Source organism: Neopsephotus bourkii, unplaced genomic scaffold (assembly GCF_033783945.1).
Source record: "Neopsephotus bourkii isolate Nb327-2 ecotype Australia unplaced genomic scaffold, CSIRO-AGI_Nbou_v1 NB_1132, whole genome shotgun sequence".
NCBI classification, from domain to species: Eukaryota; Metazoa; Chordata; class Aves; order Psittaciformes; family Psittacidae; genus Neopsephotus; species Neopsephotus bourkii.
In genome coordinates, this window is record NW_026901618.1 from 2,981,872 (window position 1) to 2,998,539 (window position 16,668).

The 16,668-nt window shown below is 40.3% G+C and overlaps 1 protein-coding gene across 10 annotated transcripts in view; it reads left to right on the forward strand.

The window, feature by feature from the left end:
• The window catches only part of THRB (thyroid hormone receptor beta), a 178,877-nt gene that overhangs the window by 42,328 nt on the left and 119,881 nt on the right, over positions 1–16,668 (forward strand). For 7 of the 10 annotated variants that reach the window (XM_061362703.1, XM_061362707.1, XM_061362705.1 and 4 more), the window contains one exon: positions 3,036–3,065. The exons of the other annotated variants lie outside the window; for them this stretch is intronic. The gene's annotated coding sequence lies outside the window, so the exon portion shown is untranslated. The remainder of the gene's footprint in view (positions 1–3,035; positions 3,066–16,668) is intronic. 10 annotated transcript variants of the gene reach the window in all.

The following is a 16,668-nucleotide window of genomic DNA, read 5'->3' on the forward strand; positions in this document are numbered from 1 at the left end:
GGATATAAGCCAGATCATCTGAAGATAGACCCTTCCTGCTGCCTGATAGAGAACAATAATGATCCATCTTTCTCTAGGTCCTCAGACATGGACTACTGAGACCATCAAGCTGAACAGGCAGCAGGGCCCACGAGAACATATGATGGGAGATACTCATGGACCCTCATTATAGCTTGTCCTGTTATCAACAGCTAGATCAGATAAAGCAAACTTATGCAAACTCTTTAGGCATGCTGGGGTTTGTTTTTTTTCTGGGAGTCATAAACCCTGCCAAAGTCAGCTTTCATTCTTCTTTTAAAGGTACGTAGGATGAGTTAAATATGCTTCAAAGCAGCCTGTGCTGTGAGTGTTTCTTGCATAGAAATACTTTGCTTCAAAAGCTATGGATCTTGTCACAAATCCAGAATGACTTTTAGTCTTCCTCAGACTTGCGCCTGTATCTGCTTTGTGGTTACAGGCTATCCTGTAAGATATTCCTTTCCCTTCCCACAAAGAAGCATTCTGGTCCCATAAACTTTATGCTGTGGACTGCTGTAGTATTGAGACAGGTGAGTAATAAAGAATCAGACATAATGTGTTCTCAGTTGCACTCTGGTTAGATTCAATGAGTGTTTTACATGAGAAAAGTAAGGGTTTGGTTCGTGCTGTAGTAAATCCCACTTAGTCGTATTGAAACCACACATAGCCTCCAGTGATACAATACCTACTGGTTCTGTCCCTTGATTCCTGCATGCAAAACCTTTCTTAAGTTACCTCTCATGGGTGACCCACACCTAAAGCCAGATGTGAGGTGATCTGGTGCTGATGCATGTTTTAGCAGCTGATTATCAGAAGGAGTTGTAGAAAATCAAATCCATGAGTAAATCCTGGTTTCAGCTGTAACAGTTATTTTTCTCCTTCCTAGTAGCTGATGCAGAGCTGTGTTTTGGTTTCAGTCTGAGAAGAATCCTGGTAACACAGCGATGTTTTAGTTGTTGCCCAGTAGCCCTTACCCTGATCATGGACTTCTCAGTCTCATGTTCTGCCAGTGAGGAGGGGCACAAGAAGCCAGGAGGAAGCAGAGACAGGACACCTGATCCAAACTAGCCAAAGGGGTATTCCATACCACAGCACATCATGCTTAGCATATAAACTGGGGGGAGTCACCTGGAAGGTGAGATCACTGCTCAGGTCAGGCTGGGTATCGGTGGGCAGGTGGTAAGCAATTGCATTGTGCATCACTTGTGTTTATTGGTTTTTTTTCCTTTCCCATTTTAGTTTTATATTCTCCCCCCTTGTTACTTCTATTATTATCACTAGTAGTAGTTTTATATTATACTTTAGTTACTGGACTCTTCCTATCTCAACCCATGCAGTTTCCATTCCTTCTGTTCGCTTCCACATCGTGGCCTGGGGAGGGGGGAGTGTGGGAGTGAGTGAATGGCTGAGTTGCTAGCTGGGTCGAAACCATGACAGTCCTTTTTGGTGCCCAGTGTGGAGCACGAAGGGTTGAGATGTATTTTACTAAGTAATGAAACTACCTCAGTTGTTCCTCTTCCTTTAAAGGTACACATATGCACCTCCTCAGCTGTGGGAAATCGGACACTGAAATTTCAGGTCTGATGAATTGTTTCATAAAAATGAGATCTCATGACTTTTCTCAAGATGGATGGTTAACTTAATGAATTTCTGCACTGCAGAAATGTTTCTTTTTACGTTTACCTGTTCCATTTCTGAAATAGGCTCATTTTATAGGTCTCTCATAAAAAAAACCAGGTGAACATACTCTAAAGGCAGAGGCACTTCTACTATTCACTTGAGCTTTGTTTCCCTCAGGTTGACAGATTCACAGCCATTCCTAGAAGAGTCTGTTGTTAACCCTACTGCCCCTCAAAACACAGTATTTTCACTGTAGAGCAGAGGATTAATTTCTTCAACCACTACATTGATCACATGCTTCGAGGCCAAGCCTTAAATTCTTCCTTGGCAGAGATGAACAAGGTCTCTCCTTGTTTTCCCTTCATCTATAAATTTCTAACCATACTGACTGATGGCTAATGGGAGTATGTACAGAAAGTGCTAGAGGCTGGGATGTTTTGCCTGTGACTCAGCATGATTTCTCTGCTTTTCAACAAATACCACTAATAATTGTCATATTTTATTAGACTTGGCATTTTGTTTTCTGTTTCATGCTGTGTATTATGCTAATTTCAAAAGTGAAATAAGATAAAGTGTGATTCTGTTCTTGCATATATTAGTGGCAAAATATACCCATTTAGTTCAGAGTTACCAGAATCCAATTCCCAGTTATAATGCTGATGCCTGTAAATAGGTCCTGGTTGTAAAGGACTGAACAAAAGTCACAAAGAAATGAAAGGTTAATTAATATTTGCTATGCCTTAAAAAATTATTGATTGCTCTGAATCATGCTGGAGCTTTTTCAGAATAGTCTTACAGCTTTTTGGATTTTTGGATTTCGTGAGGGGTGTTGGTACACTGTTGTCAAATGTGCCATTTAGAATGGCTTAGTTGAAGCAGATGTTTAATGAAATGGCTTGATGCTTTCATTCTTATACAAGGTGACCTTACCTGTTTTGGGATTGAGCAGGAAAGAGCTGATTTAAAATACACTTTCAGGCTGAGAAGCAATTTGAATGAGCATATTGCAGGGCAAGCCCATCTTAGAATAGCAACTATCAAGTGTCCAACAAAAAATAATAGCAATACCAATACCAGTCACAAAATACTGCTTGCAGTGAAAATAAACCTGTGAAGTCTACTGTTTAGGTGATGAATTGACTAGATCAGTTTGTATTGATATTTCCAAAGCATTTGAAATGTTTGTTCAGAAGAGCTGGTTAAGGTAGTAAATAAATAAAGGCCTTCACCTGAGAGTGTTGAGAATGATTATCTCTCCAAATGAATGGAAATATATTTCAGTTATGTGAAAAGAACCCCATAGTTTTGGTGTTAATTGAAGTGAAACTAAAATAATAACTTCAGAAAGTACTATTTACCAAATAGATCTTTAATACAGATTTCTTTACTTTTTTCAGTGAAAGAACAGAAAATGAAGCTCTAATAAGGTAAGAATGTTTTATTCCACTTTAGTAAGATATTCAAGTTAATTGGAGGCAATTTTTTTACAAATATGCTCAGCATTTCTGAGTAGAACCTAAACATAGTGTGGGTCTGTGAAAAGGAGACAGCATTGCCGAATGAGTGTAACAACATTTGGCTATTTTTTATTGTTGTTAAGCCACTATTTGGTCTTAATCAAAATAAGATAGATTACTACATAGGTGTGGAAACTTCTTTTTCCTATGAGAAATTTACAGGTAATTATTTTTCAACAGATTATTTTTTACTACTCAGTCAATTAAAATCTTCACTTGTAAGGAGACCTTTCTTACAGTTTGAAAATTAAATACTAGAGTACATGCTGAAATAAGTAGTATTGTAGCAAATTCGAGGGTTTTGACATATGGTGGTGGGAGTTTACATAGTCAAATGAATGTACCTGTAGACGACACGTGCACTCTTCTAGAAGTATTTCCTCTCCTATATGGCATGATTCAGGCTGCATCTGGAAGTGGATTCTCGTGCATCTGCTAGATAAGCAAAAGGCAGAAGAAGGTCTTTCAATACAATATCAACAGCAAGGGGTGTTAAAAAGTAGGGATTTATCTCTTTATTTCTTTCATTGCAAGTGAGCATGCTGACATTCACGTGCTGTGTTATCTAGAAAATGCTGCAGCTATGTCAAATAACATAGCCAGGTGTATGATAGCAAGTTGTTCTGACACGCAGTGGCAGGATGAACCTGTTCAGAGCATTACAAAAATGCATAATTACTTTTCAGTCACAGGTGATAGTTTCAATTTTAAGAGCCATTCACAGGATGCCAAGGAAGGGAAGTGTTGTTGGTTACTGTTTTCCTTTCCTCCCATATTAGCCTGTTTTGGTTTTTATTGGTGGTTCAAGTAAAAGCTTGCAGAGTTGCATTTCCTGCACCTATTTCTAGTCAAACGCCTTCCAAATGGAAGTGTGACTAAAAGGAATTTTTTTTTAAACCTGATGACATTTTAAACCAGTAAAAGTCAACACATCTACGTAAACTGTGTTCTTTACTTGCAGATGGGCATCCTTGGAATAGGGAAGAGGGAGGCTAAGAAGGAAATCAGTTAAGCTATGCAAAATGTAAGCTTTTTGATACCACAAGTGAGTACAAATGTGAAATATTAATGGAAAAACAGAAGTGCTGTAAAAAAGTAATGAGGTGTCGTATCACTTTTTTTTTTGTTGTGGAAAATTTTAAAGTGATATAAGTAGCAGACAGTTGAGCTTTGCAGCTGTTGCACTGTATTAGTACATGGAGAGCATGTACAAGTATTGCGGTTACAAAGGTTTGTGCATGTATAGTGTATCTCTGAGACAGCAAGATGCTGCCGTTCTGCACCAAAACACTGTGAAGCACTGGAAGTCCTTCTGGAATAGGGCTAAGGAAGCTAAGGAACTTCATAATGTGTGGGGAATCACATGAGCTGTACAGGGATTTAGTAAATGCCAGCAGAAATTCTGGTTGTGAGCAGTCTTTGTACGCTGATCTCATCAACGTCCATGATTCAGGGAGGACACAAGTCCTCCTTCAGTCTCCTTACGAGGATTCAGCCATACAAGAACTGGGCAAATGCTGCAAAAAACGAATTAAGCTTGCTGTGTTTGTAGCTGATCACCTAACACAAGAGAGCCTTATGTGAAGCCTCTGAATCCTACCGTAATATAAATGTCTAAGTAATACGCTCAAGTAATATGGCATGACAGCAGTAGTGGAATTTTACTCATTTTGTTTCCCAGAGTCACAACTGGAAGTATTTTCGGTACAGATTGCTCAATCCTGGATTTCTGCCTTGGCAGAAGTACTGGGTCATTCTGTTAGCAGGGTTTTTATGTGATTTTGACATACAAGTACTAGAAAACCACCTGCCATCAGCCATCTATTTCTTTAACTATAGTATTCAGTAACTATTGATCCAGTTTGAGCTGGAATTTATCAGTTAAGTTGAAAGTGAAACGCTGCAGATGGTGGTGCTATTGATCCCAAATTTCCAGGTCTTACAAATGGGTGACTGCTATGAAAGCTGGAAAAGCTTGTTAAAGATGCTCAGTGCGCTTGAATTGACTTTTCTCTTTTTAGTCCTTATAGTCAAAAGCTATCTGTAATACCACCGCAGCTGCTCTGCGTTGGATTCAGGAATCCCTGTTTTGATTTGCCAAACAGGCAAACTGTTTATCTCAACTAAGAGAATTTTGAGGTGTGATGTGGTTAGTATCTAAAAATATCTGTGTAGGGAGATAGGATAGGGCTCCAACAGACAAAAACAGCGAGATAAGCAAGAGGAGCTCAAGTTGGAAATATGATACTGTAGGTGTAATTAACCATTGGAAAAGCTTAGAAAGGAATGTGGTAGATCACTTGGAGTAATTAAATCAAGATTAGATCTCCTTCTGAAATATCTTCTCGTAGAGTTACCAGTTCTTGGGCTTTGTGAAGAAATTGCTGCATGAAGTATTAGAGCCTGTGCCAGGCAGGAAGTCAGACCAGATTATCATCAGAGTTCCTTCAGGCCTTTTAAATCCACATCTCCACCAACAAAGGCTCTTATGTGGTACAAGCAGCCACAAGATTTCCAAAATCAGAGCTGGAGCAGGTCACTCTTGTTTCAGTGGTGAAGGGTTGAAAAGTCTTTGAGCAGGTCCTTGAAGAAATGTGGTGGTGAGTACAGTGCTGCTGAGTTTGCAGGCTTTGTGTGCTACAGTCATATGTACTAGGTCTGAGCCGACTTCTGCTCTTTTCTGATCAGCCCACGGACACATCTTTCTGCATGATCTTCCAGTATTTCAGCCAATTTACTTAGGAGCTTGCCTTTTGTGTTGAGTTCACTGAAAAGTCATGATGTGTCTGTGACGTTTATTGAATCCTTTCTGTGATATAACTAAAGCCCTGAATGAATTCAGAACCCTAACCCTAACATAGGATCTTCTATAGTCAATCTTATTATCTGTATGAGTAGAAAGGGCAGGGTAGATTTTTAGCAGATAAGTAGAATTCTTAGTATAAAGTAATCCGCTTTCCCCAAAACTGGAAATAACTTGTGTGTTTGCTCAGGAAGCTGCATGGGATACTGGGAGACAGTGGAGGATGTTTGTCTTCCAGTTCTCATCAGCTAAATGGAAGTGCATCCTTGTGTTACTGGGTAAGAGGCAGCAGATCCTTTTTATAGAAAAGATAATAAAATATGGTTGATCCTAAAAGTCATTTTATATTAGAAGAAACACCAAACACTGTTTTGAACAAGAATAGCTCTGACTTTGTTTCTTTGATAAGCTCATTCATTTCCACATCCAAAATTAATCAGGAGTTACAGTGCAAAATCTTGCAAATAGGAAAATCCATCAAGTTGAGCTCAGAGTTATGTCATCCTACTGCACTTACGTAGCATAGCTTCTGTTACAGGACTGTACAGTGTAACTCCAGAGTAGCATGACAGGAGGAATAGCTAAGGGTTGTGCTGGTGGTATGCGTTCATAAACTGTTACTCAGGAGAGTTTTTAGCGTAATTCCAGCTCTATTGAAAAACCTGTGAAAAAGCCCTTCTGTATAACTGTCCAGGTAATTTGAGAGTGAGCCCAGGCATAGCAGAGGATTTTGTGTTCCATAATACCTGTTAACCTACCTGCTGACAAGTAGTGGGTTCTTGGTACCTGGCTTGTCGTTCTTGTACTCTGACCATCCCTACTCTGTCCCTCCCTGGACTAAAGCATTTGTATGGTTTACACATGGTAGTCTAAACCTGAATTGAGAAAATCATTAGACTAAACAATAAAACATTAGGAAAACTAAAGTTGAGAAGATAAATGCCCTTGTGTTTGATAATCTGAAGTAAGGTGGCTGAGGTAAGTCTGCGTCCCTACACAGGGAGGCATCTGCTTTCCTACATGTCCAGAGAAAAGAGAAAGGTGAGAGAGGGCAAGAGATTGGAAAAAGATAAAAGAAAGGTAGTTACCCTTGCTAGTAGGTAAGGGATTCGTGGCTGTGATAAAGTAGAAAGGAGAGGAGACTTTAGTTAGTCAGGAGTCAAACTTTTTTGGCTGGTTGCTGTGCACTAACAGTTGTGATCTTTTTAGTATGATTTTTTTAATGCACCATCTCTCCTGAAAATATATTGCATACCTCTGGTTTTCACAAATTCCTGATAGGGTAATACTGACCAAGGAGAGTATTTAAAAACAAACTGCAGGATGTCTTTTTTTCACATGTTTTTTCTACCACTGAGTCACTCTTAATGGGTACTTCAGTACTGAAAAGGAGTACAGGAGGCTGTGCCATGGAAGAAAATTGCTCTCTCTGTTAGTAAATGTATTTGAGATATCAAATTGCTGCCGTTTTCTTCCATGTGAAAGCTTGTGGCTGAGTCAGTTAATGTAAAGGGAAACAGTCTTTCATACTACAGAAGAAACACCTCTAGTGGACAGGGGTTCACAAGCCTGCAAAATTGATTTTGGTTATCCCTGAGAGCTTCTGTGGCATTTCTTTCTGTTCCGGCAATGCTGTAAGAGCACTCCAGATGACAAAAAGGAGGAGTTGTGCTGAGGTCTGGGGAGCTTCTTTGGCTGGTTTCCCATGCACTGCTAGTCCCAAAGTGGTTATTTATACTAAAGAACTGAAGTTGCTTTAGAAGCTCAGTTTTACTGCGCTTAAAAGCCATTGAATCTTGTTTCCTGCACTTTGTTTACTTAATAACCCCTATACAGGAATCCATGATTTTGCCTGGGTAACTTGCTGTTCTCTTCCGAGAAGTAAATATACCATTTTTTGTCATTTTAAAATTGACATGCTGGGTTGGAGCACAGCTCACTGTAAAGGAGCACCCTGGTGCTTACACTGTGCACACAGTGTCTGCTTAGATGAGAGTTAAGAGTGCTGTGCTCACTGTTACATAACCTTGCAAAAAGTGTCGATTTAGGGAAATTCTGCTGCTGTGAGAGAACGGGAGCATTGGGAATGTTCTCTCCCACTCAATGGAAATGTGGCTTTTGGAGACTAGTACATTTGAAAAATAGCAGACTGTGTGTATGTGCTCATTGATGGAGTGCAGCTTGAGCATCACGATGGTGTTCAGGGCAGCAGGTCCTTCTGTTTGCTGCAGCCCTGGGAGGATGGATGTGGCTCCGGTAGCAGCAAACTGCTACAGCTTGTGTCTGGCTGCTTCCAGAAGGGATTTGCAGCCGGACAGTTTTGTTTTGAGTAACCTTTAGAAGACTGCCTCTGAAAGATTGCCAGGTTGGCCAAACAGATCAGTTCCCATCAGAGGGAGACACAGCTGTTTATTTGATTGTATCTGCTTCACTTGGATGTGTGGGTCCTCCCACTGAACTGGCTGAGTTCCTAAGACCTACCTGTGGAGAGAGGCAGGTAAAACAACATGCACTGTGCCAGAAATCCTGTTCATCTTGTGGAGGGGTAGGTTGTTACTCTGATTTTTCTACCTTTAATATTTTGCACATAGCCCCTCTGTTTCAGCCTGAGGGATCCTATTTACTACAGAATATTTCAGATTACTGTACTCTTCTACCGGCAGTAGCCAAAGACCCTCCCCCTCCTGTACATTAGTGTGAAAATATGGACAAGAGCAGAGTTAATGGTTGGGCTCAGAAAGCCAATCGTATCCTGGGCTGCATCCAAAGGAACATGACCTTTTGAGGTTGAGGGAGATGATTGTGCCCCTCTACCCAACTCTGGTGAGACCCCCACCTGCAGTACTGTCTTCAGCTCTTGTGTCCCAAACACAAGAGAGACATGGACCTGCTCAAGCGAGTCCAGAAGAGGCCGTGAAGGTTATACAAGGGCTGGAGCACCTCTCCTGTTAAAGACAGGCTGAGAGAGCTGAACTTGTTCAGCCTGGAGAAAAGAAGGCTCTGGGGAGACCTTAGAGCAGCTTCCAGTGCCTAAAAGGGGCCAGCAAGAAAGCTGGAGAGGGACTTTTTTCCAAGGGCACATAATGACAGGACAAAGAGGCTTTAAGCTGACAGAGGGTAGATTTAGATTAGATATTAGGAAGAAATTCTTTACTGTGAGGGTGCTGAGGCGCTGGCAGAGGTTGCCCAGAGAAGCTGTGGCTGCCCCATCACTGGCAGTGTTCAAGGCCAGATTGGATGGGGCTTGGAGCAACCTGGTCTAGTGGAAGGTGGCCCTGCCCATGGCAGGGGATTGGAAGCAAATGATCTTTAATGTCCTTTCCAACCCAAACCTTTCTATGATTAGCTAGATTTGCTTCTAGGTCATTTTCATTCAGCAGCATCCTCAGAGCAAGCTTTGGTTCTGTTGTTTCGATTTCCTCATCTATGGCTTTAATCCAGTGCTCTGCCTTTAATCCCATTCTGTATACACTTATCCTTTGAGTCCCCTTTTGGAACTGTCCTCCTCTCTGACTTTAGGGTCTCAGTTGTTTGCGCTGTTGGGTGGGAGACTGTGAATGATTTAATTTTGTCAATTGAGGTAAACAGACAGTAAAAACATACTCCGCAGCACAAAGTGTTCTCAAATCACTTATTTGACAAGTGCAGTTTAATTATTCAGCATAGCATGTAAAAGTAATGAAGTTCTAGTAACAAGAGACTTAACACTCTCCTATTAACTTTTCCCTGAGAGGTGGGAAAAGACTGCTAATTTTTGTGTGCAAACTGAGAGCATGCAAGCTAATGAGATTTGACTGAGTTCATAAAAGGGGCTGGAACCTTTCAGTGCTTCTTAATAGTTTTGCTAATAGGTAGCACATCCAAGAACATCCCACAGTTAGATAAGATTCTGCATCTGTTTCCAAACCAGAAGATGCTGTCTGATGCTTTGCCAAAACAAAACAGAGTTTTCTTGGCCCAGCTGTATTTTTATTGAATGTGTAAGTTGGTAAGAGGAAAAAGCTGAAAGTCACAGCCTTGCTGAAGAGGTATAATTCAGAGTAATTTCTGTAGCATGATAGATTTCATGTTGCTGCAAAATAAATACTTAATCAGAGCTAATATTTTTGGTTCCCTCAGGCAGTGAGAGACGTAGAATCTGTAACTTTCTGCTTAAGTAAGTGCAAATGCAGTCTAGCAGGAAGTTTGAAGTAAAATGCATGTGTATCCTAGATTTTTCTTTTTTAAATGGATTTTGGGTGCAACCAGCCCAAACTGCAAAGATAAATGTAAACCTAACTGCAAGCCAGCATGCCTGCTTGATATGAGTGGTATGGTGATCTAGATCAGTTAGAATTACACTGGGGATGGGAGGAAAGAAGAAGAAGAGGAAGAAATACAGCCATTAAATGCTTGGCTTTTCAGTTGCAAAACTGCCTCAACCATTCCAGCTCAACTCAGTGACCGAAAAGGGACAGTCTGGTGACTTGAGAGTCGCACTTGCTTAGTTTCTAACTCTTTGATCTTATGCGATGTGTTGGGCTTCACTTGTATAGTACAGAAGGGTGCTGTATTCAGGGCATATTTCTTATCTGAGCTGCTCCATGAAGAGCAGTGGTGGAGTTTGGTCCTGGGAGGGCAGAAGCTTTCTGTGGGCTCTGAGTAACGCTGAAATCAGAGTGTGGTTCGGGGGTCAGAGATGGCTTCCTATGAAAGCCATAGCTCTTACGATCCTTATCAGACAGGAGGATGGGAGATAAGGACTTTAATTACTTGTGTTTTTTCTCCTGTGTTTCCACTTGAGATGATTTTGTTTGTAGATGGAGCAAGGACTAAATGGAGCCTACTATATTTTCCCTTCAGATGTGAATTTCTTACTGAGGCTGCTTCTGCTGTTTTCCATTTCTTATATCAAGAGTCAGTAAGAGCTCTTCTCTGCATGATGAGCAGGCCTGTATTTGTAGTGAATCAGTCTTGAGACAGTTGTCATGCTTGCATTTACGAAAACTTTCAGGGCGCATCTGCTCATTAATGCTCTCTCTCTTTTGATCTGTTAGAAACATGTTCCTATCCGTCTAGCCATCAACTAGGCATCTTTCATTGTCCTTTCACAAATTAATTTAAAAGCCAGTCATCCCTTCTTTGATTTAATAATCACCAAAAAAACCAACCAAAACAACCAAATAACCAGCAACAAAACATCTCCAACCAGAGGTAAAGGTATTATAATGAAATTTCAGGGAGGGAAATTTACATTCAGAACTTAGACTTGAAGTGGATGTGCACTTCAGAGAAAGGCAGCAGGTTCCCATAAAGGTCACCCAGAAACCAAGGGAAATGTTCTCTGCCACATCTGACTGTCACCAGGGAAAAGAAGGACTGGATTTTTGCTGATTGTGAGGGTGTCAGGTTAAAATGTGTCACAGTCCTTTAGTTATAGTAGGTATCTGGTACTGAGAGAGAATCCTGTTGAGCAGTTATGACAAGTTTTGACATTTCTGACTTCCTTTATATTAAGATGCTAACCATACATACCATTAGTCTCACCCCCTGATTGGGGCTGATTCAGAGAGCCTTATGTTTCACAGTTTATGTTCGCAGGTATGTAAAATGTAAAGACATACAGGATAGTAAAAAATTCAGTGTAGAGCCATTTTAAAATACAATGGCAGAACTAACCCATCAAGATTTTCAGCTATGTAGCCACAGTGTAGTTATTCACTGGCTCTGAATTTCTTGATATAGGAAGTGTGTTTTTCTCTGGACAAAATTGCATTTCTGAAAATGAACTGATTGGAGAGTACTGGCATTTATAGGTAGAGCTCCAGCTTCCTGGCAGCAAAAGCTGAGTGAAAATGGTAGGGAGTGCTCACTTCCTCAAGCAACCTATCCTCAGTGGGAAAATGGGAGGCTGATCCTCATGCGTTCCTATACTGCATGGGTGTATTGACATTCTGTGTTCACAAAAGTTGATTAAAGCTGAAACTTTCATGTATAGGAAGATACAGAGGTTAAACACAAGGCAGCTGTGAAATGTATTAGCGTTCATAATTCTGTTTAAATTTTATTATTTCTTGCTTCCTGGAAATAAAATTAAAACAGAACCTGTAGGGATTTTTTGTTCTTACGGGATCCTAAAAACCAGTTCTGACTGACATAGTAACATAATCCATTGAATCAAAACCTTTAGATCCTCTTAACTTTTTCTACCTTACTTCGAATGCCAGTACAGTTTGCTCCAGCTAATTCTTAAATTAAGTGGAAAATATACAAATGGGAGTTACCCGAACCTGCAGAATTTTACACTCATGCTTACGCAATGAACTAGAGCTGCACAGCTGACCAGAAAAGAGTCCTTAGTCCACAATACCAGCCTAGTTTTCACTTCAGCAGCTTTTTGAACTTCCCTGTAGTCTTCGTGCATCATTTTATGTAGCTTAACTGAAATTCTGAAAAGAGAAAGGAAAATGGACCATGGATGTGAAGAAATGTGCAAGGACAGGTAAAGAGAGAGGTTTTGTGTAGTGGAGGAAGTGGTACTATGAGAACACGGTAAAGTGGTGTATAGGAAAAAATAGATTAACAGAGGAAGAATGCATGTCAGGAGAGATGGGATTTATTGGACTGGAAAAGTCTTCCTCAAGGACACCGAGTCCAAGAATTTTCCTAAGAAAGTGTCTTTGTTCTTTTAGATTTGAAAACTTGGTTGAATAAACACTAGAAAATACCACTGTAAGACATATGCTGCTAGAGGTGGGCACTATCTGAGCAGAAAGCCTTTTCTGCCTCTGTACTCTGACTTGAGACAACTCTCTGAGTCTGGCTCAGACTTGGGATAAAACCATAAGGTATGTTTTCTCTGCTCTCTCTTCCCCCTCCTAAATGTTATTATATTGCAGCTTGGCTCTGTCCACATAGGCTGGAGCAGGCTGTGTTTTAACTTGCTTTAGCTGCTGCTGAGTTTAACAGTTTTTGGCTTTGTAAGCAATGCCTTAGGAGAGCTCTTGCTCATCTGTTCCCTGGGCCAAAGGAAAACTCCTCCAGTAGCTTTCCCAGTGTTTTCTCTGGCTGGAAGACATGGTTACCAATTGCTAGGTGAAACTACACTATCTTCAACCATGTTTTATTTTTCTATTTTTCATTTGTCCAGCTGACATATTCTAAAACATCAACTTCAGCTAGAATGGTACAAAAGTCCTTTCACAATGGATTTTTCTTCTGTCCCTTTTCCCTGTACTCCACGTAATTAAATTCTCCCACTGGTGGGAAAAATGCTTTTCCTTGGTGTAAATGTACAACAAGTACTTGAATACTGAACCAGTGCATTTCTCTGTTAAGCATACTTTTTCAAATATTTTTCATTAAAAAAGGCTTTATCTTTGGAATCTTGTTCAAATATTTCTTTACATGGGTTTCCTAGCCCTTAGTGATTGGCTCTCCGGAAATCTGATCCTATTGATATTTAATCTGTTGATAGAAATGTGTCTACTGGGAACTTCTTAAATAGGATTGCAATAAACGTTTGGATTGTATTTTGCAAGTACAAATCACTAGCAGATATTTTTGTATTTACTTGTTGAATTTCAACTTCCACTTCAGGTTAGATGAGGCATAAACTTTTATACCCCACCTCTGGCAAAGTATTAGTCTGAAAAGCAAGTTAAAACAACACTGAGAAATCAGAGGAGGATTTCTGAAGTTTAGAAAGAACTGTTAGCTGCTCGAACTTTGTTTTATCTCCATCAGTTTTGTATCAAATATGGAATTAATGTTGTAGGTTTTTTACTCTGATACATATTCCTTTTTGTTTTCCTCTAATATAATATATCTTTCTAAAAAATATTCATGGCAGCACTGGTCAAAAGCTGGGACTGCACCTTCATTTGCATCATTAAGGGGAAAAATGGCTTTAATTTAAAGCCAGCTAAAAGTTTCCTGGGTTTTGCCAGGGTTCATGGATCAGTCTCTGCATTGTGCTTCATGGCCACAGATGAATATGATCTGCCAGAAAACTGTTAATGGGTTTTCTGCAACTAGTTCAGGGGAGGCTGGTGCAGTCAAGTGAAGTGTGAGACCTGCTGTACTGCCAGCCTAACTGGTGGTGGTACACAGTTGGAGTCTCAGGGATGTTTTCTGGAAAGAAATGTTTAGCAGTTTTAGTCTTCATGGTGTTTTTATGATGATTTGGGGAAAAAACCCAAACCTTCAAGCTCATCTTCACTTACGTCTTAAATCAGTTTTAGGCAGAGGTCTGCCAAGCTAGGTAGGCCAAGTACAACAGCATGCTTCAGTGACCTAGCAGAGGAAATACCTGTTTGGATGTATTCTTGGTCTGCTTCGTATTAGGAAAATCACTGCGGAAATTAAGAGAAAATTAATGTAATTAATTATAATTAGTATAGTGTTTATAGTGGATACTCCTTCAAAAACCTTTAACAACAGTGAAGGATACTTCATGGCTCTCAGGAGCTGTAGATTTACAGGAGCAATTAGATCACTTAGGCCAGCCTCAGATATCTTTTGAACTTGGGATTTACTGTCCATTTGCATCTTTGAAAATCATCCTAGTTACTGATAATTAAATATGGTACCCAGATGCTTGTTTACATAAAAGCAGTTGGCACGCTTTTTCTGTCTGTGTCTTGGTGTGCCTTATTTATTTAGCAGCATTGCTGGATGTTAAGTTCTGGAGATAAACCAAAGCATTAGGAGGACTGGGCTTCCCTGCAATTCATTGCTTGTCTTTTCTTGCACATGTGAATATGTAGGAAAGCCTTGCATTAACACTGAAATTCCCAGTTCTTAAAACAAAGTGCTATTTTTATTGTATGATAAAAAAAGTTCAGATGACACTACTTTGTATTCTGTTCCTACACATCTTAATGTCTTTTGAGGATTTGTCCTTACTGTTTGACTTACAGAATCTGTATTGTTTCAAGGAGAAAAAACAATTGTCGTGGTTTAAACCCAGCCATGCAGCCTCTCTCTTACTCTCCCCCCTTCCTCCCCCCTCTCCCGAAGAGATGGGAAGGAGAATCAAAAGAATGTAACTCCCGCAGGTTGAGATAAGAGCAGTCCAGTAATTAAGATGTAACACAAACCACTGCTGCTGCCACCAATGATAATAATGATAAGGGAAATAACAAGGGAAGAGAATACAACCACTCACCACCCACTGACTAATACCCAGCCTGACCGACCAGTGATTCTAACACTTCTGGGTAACTGCCCCCAGTTTATATACTGGGCATGACGTGCTGTGGTATGGAATACCTCTCTGGTCAGTTTAGGTCAGGTGTTCTGTTTCTGCTTCCTCCTCGCTTCCCCTCCTCCCTGGCAGAGCATAAGGCTCACAAAGGCTTTGGTAAGAGTAAATGTTACTGAGCAGCGACTAAAAACATCGGTGTTATCAGTGCTGTTCCCAGCCTGAAAGTCAAAACCACAGCACTGCACCAGCTACTAAGAAGGAAAAAAATGACTGCTACTGCTGAACCCAGGACAACAATAAAGTGTATTATAGACTGTATGATCCAACTCTTTAATATGGTTTCACACTTTGATTGGAATAATGAAGGGTTAAAGCCTGTGCTTTGATCTGCAAAAAGGTATCTTAGTTAAACCCTTGAATCATATTTACTTTTTAGCCACATGCTTCTGCAATTATTTCCAGTTTTGCAGAAAACTCCAATAATTATGTTCTGTATATGTGGTTCTTGTCAACTTTTTTTCCCTCTGTTTCACTAGCATGAGGAGTTATATCTTGGCACCTAGCCTCTTAACCAGACAATGAAGATTAGTCAAACTGGACTTGCTGATCTTTAACATGAAATTCTTCCCACTACTTCTTTCATTTTCTTCTACTTAGATAGGTATCCATATTTCTTTAAGTTGTAGCTTCATGTACCATAATTCCTGACCTACGTTGTAGTTACTCTTTCTTCTTTTTCCTTCCCTGTTGCTTGCAGGACCTATTTGCAGTTGTAAGTGAATTAAGCTTCTCATAGCTGAAGGATATGAAAGAGGTTTTCTGCCCTTGGTTGCAACTGAAACCTTTCATCTAAGAGAGCTTGGTTCAGGCTGGGCAGATAACTGCCTTTCAGATGTGTCCAAAAATTTAAGAAGTCAGTGTCCAGAAGAAAAAGCCAGCATTTAATGAAGATTTAGTCTGGATGGGTTTTCTCTGGGCCTTTTGTTTTTCCTTGAAGGCAGACAGGAAGGATGTGCGATGATGCAGCACTGAATGAAGGATAGCAGAAAAGACACTGAGACTGGATGCAGGAACAGGAGATTTACTTTCTTCAATGTTACCTGATAGGATCTACTTTTACACAGAAATGTCACCTGACAGAAGTCAGGAGAGAGAATATCTAAGTAGTTTAGATGCAGCTGAAGGCAGGGAGCTAAATACGTGAGGGAAAAGAAAAAGCAGTTGAGGTGATGTGGATGCACAGCTGTATATAAAAATAGAAGCTGTAAGGGAGAGGTCTTTGAGGAAGCCAGCCACAGATGCATATGCAGTGTAGAGGCTGTCACAAATTGGTAGTGGAGAAATCAAGTGAAAGTCTGATTGTTACAATGGAGAACTCAGGCAGAAAAGGGAGAAACAGACACTAAAGAAGAAGAGTGGCACCAGAAAAAAACTAGGTTAAGATGGACATAGCTAGAGACTTGAGGCTAAGGAGGAACAAGGATGTGATTGAAGAACGGTAGAAAATAGAAGATAGTTGAGCA